Raw genomic sequence first — 16,676 nt, 5'->3', positions numbered from 1 at the left:
TCTCCCTGATCTTTGTCAAATTTCAGCTATTAAAAAAAAACAGTGTCAGCACCATAGTAACAGGGAAGTGAAGCTCACGTTTTTCCAAGCCACTGCTCATCGGCGAGCGGTCCCCTTGCTCCACTAGTTTCCTCGTGGCTGCTCACCAGAGATACGCATCTCAGCCCCAGAGGGAAGCCCTTAGCGTGCGCCTGGGTGTATTCTCAGGGGGGCTTTCTGTGTGTTGAGGGAGCAGGGGGTCAGGAGTTCCCCAACAGCCATGGGTCTGACAGGTGACTGCACTGGTGTGCGCTGGCTTCCACACAGGAACCGCAGCACAGAGGACTTGCCCGCGACCCTGCGTGCCATCTGCAGCGACTCATCCCCTTTCCCTTAGGATTTCTTTTGGCTGAACAGCAAGCTCTCTGGCCTCTGCAACCGGAGAACATCACTAACGTAACATAAACGCCGGGCAGCTGCTGGGAGCTGGAGATGGCTCACGATGAACAGCTGTGTGAGGTTTGACCTTTGGGGAGAAGCAACACCAAGTCCCACCACCACAGGCTGGTTTCCAGTTGGATTTAGTGCAAATGAGGCATAATAACAAGGAGACAGATGTATTTGGAGTGGAAGGAAACTCAAAAGGCATTTCATTTGGAGTGAGGAGAGGGTAGAGAGAGGAGAGGTTTTTGTGGATGAAGCAGAGGGCAGCTTTCCTAGAACCGCGGGAAGTCTAAACAGCCATGAGTCACCTGGCTTTAGGAGACTCTCACTTTTACTTAAGTGACTCTGCACTGCCTAAGGGACCCGCTGCTAGAACACAAACCCCCTGTGGCTGTGTTCTGGAGACAACTGGGGACACTGGGTCAGAGAGTGTGGGATGCTTGCTGGGGCTGGATACTTCGTGGTCAACGTCGAGGCTAAGATGTTCTGGGAAAGGCTGTCAAGACTTGGGGCTTTAAATCTTGGGAGAAGCTTTTTTTTTGGTAAGATCACTTGAAATTCCCTGGACACTGCTTATATCACTATAACGAAAGGAACAAAAATAATCCATGTGAAAACATTAATCATAGGAGGTTGGAAAGGTAAACACATTGTGGCTGTAGACAACTGAAAATAAATTTTGGTTGCCTTCCTTAAGCAATGCCAGCTGTGGGTCTGCTTTCTCAAACCAAGGCGACGGACTGTAACGGAAGAGAGGGAGGAAGGGGCCCCCACCAAAGACTCCACGTGTGTCTGGGGCAAGACAATTACATTCTATTATTTTCCTCCTCAAATCACTATTGTAACTTGAGGCTTACAGTAGTGGCATAATAACTGTTCAACTAAATATCTCAATAGCCCAAAGTCTACTTGGACTAAGCAAATTACAATTCTGTCCAATCTTCCTACTGAAGTTCAATTCTGTGACTTTACTAAGCTTTGCCACCCACTGTGTTCAGAAATCGTTTTTAAGAGAAGTTGACTGAAGAGCTTCAAACGGTGAATGTGTGTGCTTCATGGCACAGCTCAGTGATAGGAAACATGAGCTTTGGTGTCAGATCTGAGTTTCTGGTTCCACCATTTATTAATTGTTTGGGGAAAAACTGGTTAGCCTCTTTAAAGCTTAGTTTCTTCAATTATAAAATGGATACAATAACTGTATGTGCCCCATGGAATTACGGAGATTAAATGAGACAATGCTTGTAGAATACTGAGCACAGTATTTTGCACAGAGAAAGCAATGTTGGTTGTAATCGATCATCAATCTCCTCCTCTTCCTTCTTTCCCTCCCTGTCTAGAACAGGGGTGGGTAAAGTATGGCCCACTGCTAGTCTTTGTCAATAAAGTTTTATTGGAACAGAGCCATGTCCATTTGTCTACGTTTTTCCTGTGACAGCTTTCACCCTACAGGGCAGAGCAGAGTCATTGTGACGGAGACTGCCTGGCCAGCAAAGTCTAAAATACTCACTATGTGGCCCATGGCATAAAAAGGTTGCTGATCCCTGGTTCGGAAGCAAGAAAATCCAAGGAAATGTCCATGCTTCTCTTGATCCTGAATGACCAAGATAGCTCTGATTGGAAGACACTAGATGAATGTGCCCGTAAATCAACAGAATAGTACGTTTTCCTAATGGATTTCCAAAATACCTTAAGGAGCAGAGATGAACAAATGCTAAGAGAGAAAAGTGTAACCTTTTTCCTTGGACGCTTTACCCAAAGCAGGAAAGCAGAGGTAGAGTCTCTCGACTGAAAAGAAAAACCACAGAAGCAAACAAAGAAATCCTACTGAGTTAAAGGATAACCGTTTCCATGGGCACTGAGCAGGGCTGAAGTCATTTTATGAAGCTAGAAATTCCTGTTTCTGAGCCCACAGATGTGAGAGAGAGAAGGTCACAGAGCACGGATAGCGTGGAAGGGTTTGCACATAGTAACAGATATGGCCTTTCTTCCCACTAATCTTATTTTTTCTCTTTAAACCTGAGAGTCAAATGCAGAGCACCGTGGAACTCCTGGTCTTCTAAATTTTTCTTTTTAGACGTGTAGCTGAGAAAATAATCTTAAAACTTGCTTGGAGGAAAGGAGTGACGAAAGTTGGAAACTTAGCAACAGATTGGAAAGAGAATTAAAAAGGACCGAAAACAGTACCTGAACGATTAGATAAAAACTGCTCTAGGAAGACTGGCCGAACGAGGGGGAGACACAGAAGGGACCACCCCAGGGAGAGGGGTCTCTCAAGAGGAGAGAGCAGGCCACGAGGGCCACGAGGCCAGGGCTAGCGGCTAACGTCAAGCGCCTGCCAGCCCCAGCCTGCCCACACCTCCCTCGCTGGCCCCGCGGCCACGCAGGAGTGGAGCCAGGATCCCTCCTGATGGGAGTGCCTGTGTTCTGGCCTGGACACTGTTTGAAATGACCTTGTTTCCCCTTGATCATCCAGTGGGAATGACGGATGACCGCTCGTGCCCTGAAACTCTGCTCTTTTCTCTTCTTAATCCTCACTGTTAAGGGCTAAGGATGTGCATGAGCAGAGTGGGGGCCTGGGCCCCTGCAGGACTGGAAGTGGCGTAGAAGGAGCCGTGCCCAGTGTCTGCGGGGTAGATGCCAGCTCCAGCTCCCCCCAAAACTAAGGCGGCGGTAGGGCACACCCTGTGGCGCGGGGCAGTCGTCGGGCAGTCATTAAGGAACAGGAATCCAGAAGCTCCCTCGTGTCTCTCTCCGTCCCTTCGACGGCTCTCCAGCGTGTCACCGTGAGCGCGTGTGTGCTGACGGCGGTGTCTGCGGGCAGGTGCTTCTCACACGGTGGTTATGGTCACCCTCACTGTCGAAACCCAACTAGAAACTTCGGTTTTTGCTGTTTAACAAAGAAATTCTGTTTGTTTCTTGATGACAAACGAGCAAAAAGCACTTTGTATGAAAAGTCAGTGTGGGTTTCTGATTCTCACCCCCGGGAAGTCCTCATCCTCACCGCCCCCCCATTCCCTCATTCTATGCTCAACTCCTCAGGGGCCAGTTTGCAGAAGGGGCCCTGCCCAGACCATACCTGAGCTGCAGGTATATGACCCCAGTCTGCTCTTCACTCAACTCTCGAGGGAAGGTCCCCAAATCCCCCACAGGATAAATCCTCCACCAGCTCTGTCTTTCCCGGAGACACGACGATGGCTCTTTTGTACATTTGCAGGAGAAAAGAAATTTGAACATTTAAATAATAATGTAATTTTACAGGCATAATGGGGTTAGTTTAGGGCAAACAACCCACCTCACATCATCTGCAGAAGAAATCTAATCTGTTTTGGAGTTCATTGGGGAACCAGAGAATATTTGATTTTATGAGGGTATTAAGTTTTTATTGAATTGCGTCTTTATTCAAAGCAATTCGGTCCATCTACTGAACGGGAAGTTTAACTCAGTGATCTCTGGGCTAGCAAAAATCAAACCATGACGAGACTCTTGATGAATCACTTCTTTTAACAAAGACTCTGTGGGGCCGGATTTTGGACGTTCCCCGGGGCTGAGTTGCTGGTGGCTATTGGTTTCTTCTCCAAGTAGCCAAAGCCAGCGTGCCCAGCGCCCTCGAGCGGCCCACGCACATGGGGGTGACGTGTGGAAGGGGACTCAGGAACACCAGGTTCCACTTACCGTCTTGCCCCTGAGAGTTGAAGCTCCCCAGCTTCTCGGTTTTGCCATCTGCTAAAATAAGGCTATAAAGTTATTGGTGATTCCAAAATGCTGATCTGATGTCAAGCTAGTTACTTCAAACCCTCTGGGGGAGACTGTCAAACATAGACGCTTCTTAGCATAAGTCTGGCAACAACTCCGCTGTGCGCCCGTAGGGGCTGGGTGATGAGCTCTGGTCCATCCGACAGAGGTGCCTGCTTAAGAGCACGAAGTGCGTCTGCACGTCCACGCAGGGGGAGACCCCAAAGTGACGCTACTGAGTGAAGGCCACCAGGCGCAGGGCGGCGTGCGTGGCAGAGCTGCGCTGGCGCGAGGAGGACTGGGCAGCCGGGGTGGGGACCTGCTGTCTGTGTGGGTCTCCCGACGGGCGCGCGAGGAGCCGTGAGCAGCGGCGGCCTGCGGACGCGAACGGCGCGGCGCGCTCCAGGTGTTCTCGCTGATGACGTCAGCGGTCCTGTTACCAGTTAAGGGTCTGTCCTGAGGTCTCATCTCCTTGTGTCCTTCGACACGTGTCCGTTCATGTGCGATCACAGGCAGCGCACCTGGTGCCCTGGGAAGAACCCGTGTGAGCCGTGAGTGCACCTGCGTCTCATCGTCCCCTGGTGAGCGGTCTGTGCGTCCCTGGAGCTCAGGGCTCGTGGCCTGTAAGTGGGGCGGGGGGCCGAGAATAAAATACGGTTCCATCTTAACTCGCACTGAGTGCTTGCTGTCATCTAGGGAGGGAGGCAGACCCCCAGAAACACACTCGCACCGGAAGACGAGTCAAGGCCACGAGGGAACTCCCCGCAGACACCTGAGCACACTGTCCTCGCTGGCACTCTGTCCTGCGGGGACTGGAGACGAGAAACGCCCTGCGGACGTTCTGAGACCTCGTGTGAGAGAGAAAACACACTTGCACGAAACAGCTGGAGAGGGACATGGGCCACGAGTGAGATCTGTTTCTTTCCATCGTGTGGAGCTCACTTAAAAATACTACTCACCTGAAACCCAAGAAAACCAGACTCGGCAAAGAAAGTCAGACCCAAGTCCCCGGCCACACCTGCCCTGAGCTGTGACGTAAAAGGTGACACGGTGCCCCCAGTTCCTTGTCAGCGATGGCATCTATAACTCCGTGGCCCCTGAGTCCAAACAAGAATTTTTTTTCCCCCGACACCCGACTCCTGCCTGTTCAGTGGAGTCTCCATTCCAAGTCAGGACTCTGACAATTGCGGGTGACTCCCGTGCACAGAATTCCCCAACGGTAAAGCCAGGGAGGAGGCCTGCCCTGAGTCAGCGCTATTTTTTCCCCTGGGTCCGCCCTGTCTGGGCAGCGCCCCGGAGGGGACTCAGCCGGGGCACCCAGGTGGCTGTCTGGCTGGCCCGTCACAAAAGCCCCAGTGAGTGTGGGGACCGGCACGGGACAGGGGCTTCAGGCAGGTCAGACTTGACGCTCATCTTGACCCCTTGGCAGCCTGAGTCTGATAAAGGCGTGATTGAGCCCAGATTTCTTCCTGACAGCTTAACTGATGGCTCTAATTAGTGGGCTGCGCTGGGGGTGTGGAGATACATAGACGCCATTGTAGGGAGGCTAAACGCCAGAAAGGTCAAGGCCAAAACACGGTATGAAGGGAGCTCAAAGTTTTCCAATACGTAGGAGCAGCGAGTCTGGAGGGAGGCGAATTTACTGAGCGTGACCGAGTCCGCCCGACCCTCTACAAGGACCGTCCTCGGGCGGGTCTTTGCGGCCTAAAGTCCATCTTCACGTTGTGGCTTCAGCACCGTCAAGGTGGAGTCTGAGAGGTCGTCTGTGGAAGATCGCAGAAGCCAATGGACTTTCTTCTCTTCTCCAGGAACCATTTTCCCCCCACAAATAATGGTGATGATGGTGACAATAATCCAAACACAAACATAGATTTTTCATATAAAATTGAGTCAATATTTGTCAGGTCTGCTTATACTTTATTGTCAAAATGATGATTAATGAGAGTGGCTTGAAGCCCAAGACACTTTGTGAGACTTCTTAGGCCTTTTTCTTAGAAGCTGGAAGTCCCAGTGTGCCAGCCAGAATAAGATCCAGCTTATGATGATCAAAAATACTGTGAGTAATGGCAATAATGTTCTCAGAAAGGGAAACAACAGCTCATGGTTTGGACGGAAACCCAAGGAGCTGGTTAGTGAGACTCCCAGCCATGTAGGGGTGATCGGCCGGACTCGGAAGCATTCTTACCTGGTCTCCGCACTGACGAGTTCATTTCCTGGTGAGCTTGGTAAAGCAGACATCTCGAAGGAGATTCGCTAATCAGAGCGTTAGACAGCCCCGGGGTTGGAGGGGATTCAGGGGCCACAGTGTCCAAAGGTTTCGTTGTATGTCTGATATCCCCGCCAAGCCGCTGACCCTCCTCTGCTGGGAGGAGCCTGCTGATCGGAAGTTCTGCCTGTGCACACGGCCTACGCCAGTGTGGACAGCCACGAGATTTAAAACCTTTTCCTAATAATGGAGCTAAAAGCTGTTTCTTACTACCTCCCACTGACTGGCCCTGCCGTACCCCTTGGCATTACACAGAACATGGCTAAGCCCCTGCTCTGTGTGTGTGTGTGTGTGTGTGTGTGTGTGTGTAACCAAGACTGTCCGCATGAGTTGCAGGGCCCAGTGGAAGATGAAAACTTACTGAAAGTTATTAAGAATTTCGAGGTGATGACAGCAGGGCATCGAGCCACACGTGGGCCTGCATAGCTGTCCAGGTGAGCACACCTGTATGTAACTGTCCTGTTTCGTTTCTGAATGACTTTACGAGGTGGACTGCAGACAGAACGGGACGTGTCTCCTCCACTTTGTGTTAAATTCTTTCTCTGTCTTCCTCCCTGCAGATCCCATAGAATGTTCAGGTCATTTTCAGATATTCAGAAGTTCAGTGCTGTCTTCGGTCAAAGTCCAAGCTCGCATCTGCTCACTGCCAGGCCTGGCGGGGCCGGGAACCCTGCAGAGACCTGCGTCTCTCCTGCGTCTCCCTGGTGGCCTCCGTGTCTTCCTCACTCTACAGGTCGTGTCGGCCCCTTCGGGGAGCGAGGCGGTGGAGGAGAAGGTCTCCCTGCTTGCCGGTACAGATGCGACTGGGCGCAAGCGCCCTCTGTGCTGAGACCCCAGGGCTGCCTCTTCCTCCCAAGGGGCTTCCCTGGGTTCCTTGGAGCCCCTCCCACTGGGGACAGCCACCTGCGGTTTTCTGGTGTGGGTGTCGCCGTCCTCCCAGCACACGGCTGGCGTTCACCTCGGTCCTCTTCAGCTGACGTCGCCCACCATGCACCGCCCCCACTTCAGGGGCCCCCTCAGATAGAGGGGCTTCCAAGCCATGGAAATGAGGCATCAAGCCGGGGATCTCCCTTGGGGTCTGTGTTTGGACCTGGGGAACCCTGTCTTTTTGTCCCACCTTTGGTACGATTCACCCCAACTCAGTTTTCTCTTCCATCTGCCAACACAGCCCTCCCCCACCCCAAGCCAGGACGGCTCCCTTCCTTCAGACTTTCTTCCAGATGTGAGTCAGAAGCCAGTTCCACACTCTTCCCCAACCCGAGGGACATGTGTCCAAGCCGCTGGGAGCGTCTCTCAAGCTCATCTGGGCTGGCCTGAGCAGCGGAGAGCTCGGAGAGCACTCCACCCAGGGCTGTTCCAGAGAAGCCTCCCCTGTGTGGCTCCTTCCTAGGGGAGCCTTCGCCTTCCCTGCCATCTGGAAGGCGGCGAGAGGCCAACGCCGCACAGGGAATTCCCTGAGCCTCTGTCTAGGTCTGGGGTGCTGACGCCTGCTGCACGGGGTGAGGCGCTGGCAGGAGCCGAGGCGGTAAGGGCGTCCCACCTAGAGCCCTGCGGCACACGCGCTGCCCTGTGCAGCCTGGGGCCCCGTGGACTGAGGGCCCCCAGTTCGCATGTTGAAGCCCTGAGCACCCCCCATGTGACTGTATTTGGGGGTGGGCTTATCACAGAAGCAATCAGGGTCAAACGAGGTCATAAGGGTGGGGACATGATCCAGTAGGATTAGTGTCCTTGTAAGAAGAGGCGACAGGGCTCTCTCTGTCTCTGCCGTGGGAGGACACGTTAGAAGGTGGCTGTCTGCAAGCCCAGAAGGGCGCCCTCGCCAGGAGCCAGACCTGGCAGCACCTGGTCCTGGACGTCCAGCCCCTGGGAGTGTGAGGAGTGACTGACACTGCCGAGGTCACCCAGTCTGCGAGGGCTGTCCCCAGCTGACAGGGGCAAGGACTCCGCTCGTTCCCCAGTGCTGCCCTCTTGGATGTGGGCATCTTCCGTCTTTTCACCCTCCCCCAGGAGACCCGAATGTGTTCGCTCGCCTCTCGGAATGGAATCTAGTTTGTTCACAGAGTGGAGTTGCACCTGCCACAGGGACCGAGCTGCAGCACGAGGTGGAAACTGGATGCACCTGTCAGTCTTGGAACGCACTGTGATCTCTCGTGAAGTAGAAGGATGGGGCGCGAGGTAAGGGCGGGTGACAGGCGTGGCTGGGCACACGGACGGGCGGCAGGGCTGCTCTCTTCTCAGCCTCTTTCGGGGGGGGCTTTTCACTTGTTCAGTTACCGTCTGACTTTCCCTGTTTCAGCCTCCACACTGCGTGCCTGGACGGCGGGTGCGGAATTCACACTGACAACTCTTTTCATCGCCTTTTCTTCCGATTCAGCCCTTTGTTCCCACATCCATTGATGTATTCAGAACTACTTACTGATCTTAAAGCCTCTCCTCACACGATCTTGACTAATTAAAAGGGGGAAACAGTACCTGCGTGGTGGAGAAACCTGCAGACACCTCCCCGTCCAGCGACCGCAGGAGGCATCTCAGCGACAAGTCAGTGAGCACCATGCCCCGCCCCGGAGGACGCACTGAGGACACGGCGAGACTGTCGCATTCTCGCTCAAAATGCACAACCTCCATCTGACCTTGAGAAAACACCGGGCAGACCCAGCTGAGGAACAGTCTATAAATACTAACCAGAACTCTTCAAAAGCACCTACGTGGTGAAGGACAAAGACTGAGGAGTTATCTCACAGCTGGGTGGGGACTAACGAGACGTTTCGGCTGAATGCGACGTGGGGTCTTGGATGGGATTCTGGGTCTGATCCTGAGCCAACTCTGCTGTGTGTATGTGTTTCTCGCACCACCCAGTGATTACTTCCATTCTGACACTGCCTGCTTGGGGACAGCGCCAGATCCCACAGTTAAGCCCTACAGGACTGCCCCCCACCCCCTTCAGATGCCACTTGCAAATCCGGGTTGTCCCCTGTGCCTCAGCCCTACAGGCTCTAGACTGAAGGCTGCCAGGACCCCCTCCTCAGGTCCCATTAATTTGCTAGAGCGGCTCTCAGAACTCAGAGAAGCACTGACTTGTGTTTGCTGAGTTAGCATAGAAGGTTGTCACGTAACTCGGGAACAGTCAGGTGGGAGAGACGCATCAGGTAAGATACGGGGAAAGGGCAAGCATCTCTGGTGCGCCCTGAGCCCCCGCCGCCCCTAGGTCTCCACGTGGTCACCAACACAGAGGCCCTCCTAGCCCCGGCCTTCTGGGTTTCTGTGAAGGCTTCGTTACCTGGGCATGGCTGATTAAACCCCTGGCCCAACCCCTCCCCGTCCCGGGAGTTACGGGTGGGGGTGGAATGAAAGTGACCACCCTCGAATCGGATCACAAGTCGGTCCCCTGGCCACCAGTCCCCTTTCTTAGGTGACCTAGGGGCTTTTGAAAAGTCACCTCATTAACCTAACGAAAGATACTTTCTATTGTCGTCATAACAGAAAATCCCAAGGCTTTAGGAGCGCTGAGCTGGGAATGGGGACCAAGACTGAGTATATATTTAGTATCACAAATCACACTCGCACAGTGGGAAGCTGGTGACGTTCAAATAAGGCCTGTAGGTTAGTTAAGAGCCCTGGGTCGATGATCACAGCCTCCTTTCAATAATTTCACTCCGATTTTATAATATTTCAACCCAAGGTGATCTCCGGGCTGGGGGTACAGCGGTGGCCCGGACCTGCGCTCCCTCGGGGGCTCAGCGCTGGGTCTGCAGGAGGGGAGACGCAGGTCTTGCAGACGTACAATCGTGCGTTCCTTGGGGACCAAGCCACTTAAGAAGGTAGGAAGCGGGTGTGGATGCGGTACCAGGTGGGCATACAGGGGGCAGGCAGACCCGGGAGCGACATCTGAGGTGAGCCCAAAGGCGGGCAGGGGCTCTCCTAGCAGAAGGCGGGCGCTGGGGGTGCAGGCCTGGGGGCCGTCTTGGCGGAGGGGACGATCTGTGCTGAGGCATTTGCTTTGGGGGTGGGTCCGCCCTGCGTGTGCTGGGGGCCGGCGGGGTGGCTGCGCGCGGCCCCAGGGGCTGACAGCGGCGTGTTTCCGGAGGAGAACACAGGAGGGGAGCAGGACCAGTTCACGGGAGGCCCTGTAAGGCCCTGCTGAGGATTTGGGTGTGGGGAGGGGTCCCACTGGGGCTCTGAGGTGAGCGCTGAGCCCTCGTGCAAGCGCTCCGGCTGCGAGGGGCGGACGGATGGGGGGCAAGGCCAGGGTCGGAGGGACCGGAGAGGCTGAGAGGTCACGCAGGCGGGAGGGCCGTGGCCTGAGTGGGCCCAGAGGTCAGCGGGTGGTCAGTGCCTCCGTGAGTCCCTCCCGTCCTCAGAGGAGGAAGGGGATGGGCCTGGTGCCCCCTGTGGGTGTGCTCCGTGCTGGACACCTGACCCGCGCCATTGCCCTGTGCCTGTAGGCTGCGTCTGTGAGCTGCAAAGTCACCTCGTTCCACTCGTAGGCTCCGTGGTTGACCCCAGGCCCAGGGGGCTCAACGCCCAAGGTCTGTGTGACCCCAGAGCTCGTCCTGTCTTCACAGTAAAACATCACAGGGAACCCGACACACCACCAGGTCCACCAGGAGGAAACCCGTCTGCCTGGCGCCATCGGGGGCAGCCACTCGCCGCGCGGGTCGGGGGTCCTCCTCACCTGGCTCAGCGCGGGGCGCATGGGCACGAGGTGTGTCCCGCCTTCTCTCACGCGCGCTCCTGCTAAGGGTTTACTGGGTGGTCTCTGTTCCTCACTCCGACTGTGCACAGGTGTCCTTTTCCACACTCAGCTGTGTTTCGTGTTCACCTGAAGTCGAGGTTCAGGGTTTTTCATAAGATGTTCTTGGATGATCAACTGAAGAGACCCCAAAGGCAGAACATTCAAAACAAACTGGGCCTCTGATGATGCAACTTCATGTCAGAGTTAAGTCTGTAAGTACTTCCTGGGGTCGCTCCTCCCGTCTGCACAGGGTTGTCCTAACGTCTTGGTTTTTTAAGTGAGGGTCTCACTGTTTACTCTCTGGACTCTCTGAGCTCTGACCCTTCAGCTCCGTGTAGCCACCAACAAAGCCCTTGTTCCCTCTGGTCTGTGAACCTCCCTCCTGGGCGACATGACGTCATTTCCCAGACGTTTCCATCACTCAGCCTTCTGGAGGCCCTGAGCAGTCTCTCTCTGTGGAGCCCCCACCCCCGCCTTCTGAGTCTCAGAAAGGACCACCTTCACCCAAGCTTAGGGGGTCCCCACATCTCCCCATGACGGACACAGATGCAGGCCACTGGCCTTTGCCCGCCTTGGTAACAGCACTTACTGACTTAGTCTTCATGAGACGATGGGACCCTGGCCTCCCCCAACCCCGGATGCAGACGTACAATCGTGCGTTCCTTGGGGACCAAGCCACTTAAGAAGAGAAGGGCTCAGAGAACATTTTACTCCTTCTAACTGCGATATGTATCACCGGGAAGCACGGCCCTGGCTGTGTCGCCAGGCTTTCTGGGTTGTTTCAGCCAGACCTTAGGGCTGGGATGATCGTTCTGAGTTCTTCAGCCAGTCACGGGGACACATGACAAAACAGGACATCCCACCATGATCTGGGCAGGTCCCAGGAAGGAGGAGAAACCCATATGAACCCAAAGGAATAGTTTTCTTTTTAACTGAATACCATTGATGAATAATATTGTGTTAGTTTCTGGTGTACAGCACAGTGATTCAAGTGTACACATATTTATATTCTTTTTCACATTCTTTTCCATTATAGGTTATTACAAGGTATTGAATATACTTCCCTGTGCTACACAGTAGGACCTTGTTAATCTATTTTGTATATAGTAGTTTGTATCTGCTATTTCCAAACTCCCAAATGATCCCTTCCCTCCTTCTCCTTTGGTAACCGTACATTTGTTTTCTATTGTCTGTGAGTCAGTTTCTGTTTTGTAAATAAGTTCATTTGTATCTTTTTTTTTAGATTCCACATATCAGTGGTATCACGTGATACTTGTCTTTCTCTGTCTGACTTACTTCATTTAATATGATAACCTCTAGGTCCATCTGTGATGCTGCAAATGGCATTATTTCATTCTTTTTATAGCTGAGTAGTAGTCCATGATATAAATATACCACATCTTCATTATCCAGTCATCTGTTACTGGACATTTTGGTTGCTTGCATTCCATTTTGGTTGCTATTGGAAATAATGCTGCTGTGAACACCGGGGTGCGTGCATCTTTTCAAATTAGAGTTTTCTCTGGATATATGCCCAGGAGTAGGATTGCTGGGTCATATGGTAAGTCTGTTTTTAGGTTTCTAAGGAATCTCATTAAAAATCTCATACTGTTCTCCGTAATGGCTGCACCAAACTCCACTCCCACCAGCAGTGTAGGAGGGTCCCCTTTCTCCTCACCCTCTCCCACATCTGTCATTTGTGGGCTTTTTATTGATGGCCATTCTGACCAGTGTGAGGTGACGCTTCGCTGGAGTTTTGATTTGCATCTCTGATAATCAGCGACACTGAGCATCCTTTCCTGTGCCCCGTGGCCGCCCGGCTGTCTTCCAGACTTTTGATGGTGGGAACCATCGGCGCCATGTTTTTAGGGGGTGAAAAGCTGTGCACACGAGGCTCCTGTTCTGTCCTTTTGTGCTGCAGACCCTTCAGAATTTTCTGTCGCCTCCGTGTAGTTTGGTCCAGGTGGGGCTATTTCGAGGAAATTTGCTGTTTAGTGGTGAATAAAATACGGCTTTCTCAAGGCAAACATTCGCTTTCTTGGATACCAGGTGCTCAAACGTGAGTAAAAGGCCTGCCTCGGAGCAGTTTGGACTCTAGCAGAGAGAGACACGGTTTACGGTAAACAGATGATCCCCCTGAAGCTCATTCCTCGAGCGGCTGTGTCGCGGGAAAGCGCTTTGACGACGCAGGGGAACGAGCACCTGCGTTCCAGGCTCAGGGGCCACGTCCTGCAGGCTTGTTAAAAGCAGCCTGACTCCTCTGCCAAAGGTAAGGTGGGCGGTGCAGCGTGGAGGGAGGGCAGGGCTGGTGGGCAACTGTCCCCCCGTGCAGGACCCTCACCGCCGCGGCCGGGACGGCCCAGGCAGGCCCAGCGTCGTCCCTGGGGAGGGGAACAGAGAAGCCAGGTTGGGGATGCCTCGGGCCCTCCCATTTTTATAATAAGCATCTGTTCTAAGCAGTCGGGGTTCTTCGTTTAAAGGCCCCCTTTCTTTTCCTGGGCTACAAGAAGTGTGCTTACTTTAGGCTATTTATAGTGAGAGCTTCGAGGTCTGCTTCAGTAACACATTACACCTCATTTGCTCTTCCAAACAAACGCAACGCTTCAGCGAAGGCCTCGAGCAGAAGAGGGACTTGAAACGCTGTTGCCGCCTGTTCCCTCTCTCCGCTCGCTCTCCTCCTCCTGTGCCAGTACCGTCCCTGCAATGCTTCTGGAGATGCCGCAAGGAGCCCTTCTGATCCGGAGGACTCTGTTCCCGGGTCCAAGCAGCAGCCCCAAGGGCCCCGAGCAAGCCCACTCAGACCCCCCAAGGGGGTCCTCCAACGTGACGACAATAATAGTACAATAATGATGGTGACAACACTTTGCTTCGTTCAGAAGCGTTTCAAGTGCTTCACCCGTATTAGCTAACGTCGTGTGCTGAGAAGGCAGCTACACCCAGCCTGGAGTTGATTTCCAAAAGCCATCAGGCCGCAGGAATTCTGTGTGTCACAGGATTTGTAAAAATGTGTCTCCCTTTCGGGGTCTGTTTCCCCGCTCCTTCCTCTGGTTGAACCTCAGTGTCGGCAGAAACGCATTTATGATCTCTCTCTTTACGGACTGAACAGAAGAGTTGAAACAGAGGCTCTCTTTAGTCCCAATGCACAATGTCACATTTACAGAAACCCATCTCCCTGTTGTACTTTCAGATGCTTTCCCCTTCTCTGCACCAGTCAAACCACAAGAACAAGCAAAGCTTCGGGCAGATGAGGGACCACACGGAAGTTTCAAAAGTTGTGCCAAAGCGTCCGTGGCGGAGCTGAGATGTGACCTTCGAGAACACGCAGAGCAGACAGCTGGCCGATTCTCCTCTGCAGCGGCGACCGCTTCCTTGTGAAGAACAGGAGTGGGATCAGCTGGACAGCCTGTCGGTCCCTGAAAGCAGAGGCCGGAGTGCTGGCCGCTCGGGTGCCTTCAGCACGGAGCCTGGTGGGACCTCGCCGCACATCTGTTCACCTGCGCGTTGACGAGTCTGCAAGGGAAAGAATCAAAGTAAAGACCACGGGTTCTGACCGTCCCACACGCGGAAACATAGTGGGGAGGACGTTGCCAGTAGAGGGTCCCCTTTCTATTGCTGGGACCCTGGGGTCCCAGTGCCCTCCCGACTCCCCAGGGCCAAGGTGCCCTTACAGAGCGTCTGTTTCCCAGGAAGCAGCTGGTACTCCCACCTTCCTATTCCTTATGTATTTTATAGAGGCTTGGAAGGGAGTCGAAGCAGGTGGAAGCTGTGTGTTCCAGCGTCAGACACACCTGAGCCCCGTTCTCGGCTCTCTCACCTGCTGTGTGATCCTGGGCAGCTTGCTCAGTAGCTCGGAGCCTGTTCTGTATCTGCAGCCTCCTCAGAAGAGTCCTGGGCAGAGATGGGGGACACGGGGTCTCTGCTCATCACAGCCACGCAGGACTCAGGCTGAGCCCGAAGGAAATGCGAGCTCCCGAGGGTCTCTCGTTGGCAGTTCAAATGGACAACAGGCTCACTCACATCTGATGGGCTGGGACCAGTCACACGGTGCCTCCCACCCACCGCAAAGCGTCCGGGAGTGCAGTCCCCACAGGCGCCAGGAAGAAGGAGAGCATGGCATGCTTGGCGGTGAGCGCCATGCGGAGACCGGCCGGCGCTCTGGTGGGCGAGCACCCAGGACCGCCTCCGCGCTGCCCGTGTCTTAGTTTGGGTCTGTTGTGTGTGAAATATTGTATATGTATTATTTTAGTATTTTCAGGAGTGTTTGTGGCTGGTAAGTCACTGACATACTACGTTCTCCTTTTCAGAAGTGCCCATAGTTTAAGAAGAGATCCCTGGAGATGAGGTATTAAACCCGGAGGCGCGAATCTCGCCGGTGACGCGGGCGGCGGGGAGGTTCAGGGGGTCCCCAGCGAGGCAGCGTCTGGCTGGTTTGATGTCTGGGGGGCATCTCGGTGGCAGGCAGCCTAGCGCGCCCTCAGCACGTGGCACGGGGCTCCCGACCTCTCCGCTTCGGGCCTGGGGACGTAGCCCCCCTTGCTCAGCTGTTTATTCATCCAGTGTCTGCTGCGCCTCACGGGAGCCGGGCCGGGGCCGTGGCGCTGCTGGCAGGAGACGCGGCCTTTGTGTCTCAGAGAAGACGCAGACGTGGCGGGTAGGTGGCGGCAACCTGTCTGTGAGCGAATCTGCGCAAGGGGCGCTGGACGGGCCGGGGCTGCGCCGGGCGGCAGGGCGGTTGATCTGGGGCGGTCCGAGGAGGCACCGACGGCGCCGGCCCCGGAGGAGCGGGAGCGGCCTCCCCCCCCGCCCCCGCCCCCGGCAGCGGGCCCGCGGGGCCGGGAGAGCGCGGCGGTGCGCAGAACAGCGGGGCGGGGCGCGGGCCCTGGCTCTGCTGGCTCTGCTGCTGACGCGCGCTGGCTCTCGGACCTGGCGACAAAGCCAGTGACAGTGACGGCCTGGGTTGGAATGCCAGCTCTGCCCCTCACCGCTGGGCGAGCCGGCGGGTTCCTCAGCCCCTCCAGGCCGCGGTTTCACAGGCAGCAGCATCCCCACGCGAGGGGGAACCTGGCCCTCGCGCCCTCTGTGGGAGGATTAAACGAGTCGGTTCACCTGGAGCCGAGACCGAGGCGGACGTTCCGGAGCCCAAGCTGTTGGCTGTTTCTTTTTTAAAAAGCATTTTTATTTATTTATTTTTTGGGGTTGGAGAGATGATTAGGTTTATTTACTTATTATTTTTTTACTGGAGGTACTGGGGACTGAACCCAGGGCCTTGTGCACGCTCAGCGTCCGCTGTACCGCTGAGCTGTACCCTCCCCCCGACGTTAGTTGTTCCTATGAGAGCAAGTCGCTTCCCCTCTCCGGGGTTCCGGACCATCACCCGCAGCGTGCGAGCTTCGCAGAGACGGTCTCTCTAGGTGCTCCACTCAGAGGTCCTTAGAAATCTGGTGCTAATTTCCATGCTGTTTTATGGACTGCTTGCATGTCATTTGCTAACTAGTATTTTTTTAAGGCCTAGCCCCATCACAG

The 16,676-nt window shown here is 54.4% G+C and overlaps 1 long non-coding RNA gene across 2 annotated transcripts; it reads left to right on the top strand.

The window, feature by feature from the left end:
* The first annotated feature begins 4,783 nt into the window (after nucleotides 1–4,783).
* LOC116661146 lies at nucleotides 4,784–16,663 on the top strand. Of its 2 annotated transcripts, XR_004316916.1 has the most exons (7): nucleotides 4,784–6,855; nucleotides 6,982–8,596; nucleotides 8,718–11,123; nucleotides 11,224–11,365; nucleotides 13,203–13,422; nucleotides 14,341–15,360; nucleotides 15,458–16,663. It is a non-coding gene; the product is annotated as an uncharacterized LOC116661146 (long non-coding RNA). The 2 variants fall into 2 exon arrangements; XR_004316915.1 differs by having other exon boundaries at nucleotides 8,718–11,365.
* Nucleotides 16,664–16,676: the final 13 nt, after the last annotated feature.

This window comes from Camelus ferus, chromosome 33 (assembly GCF_009834535.1).
Source record: "Camelus ferus isolate YT-003-E chromosome 33, BCGSAC_Cfer_1.0, whole genome shotgun sequence".
Classification (NCBI taxonomy): Eukaryota; Metazoa; Chordata; class Mammalia; order Artiodactyla; family Camelidae; genus Camelus; species Camelus ferus.
The sequence above is the reverse complement of the archived record's forward strand: the minus strand, read 5'-3'. Positions and strand labels throughout refer to the sequence as shown.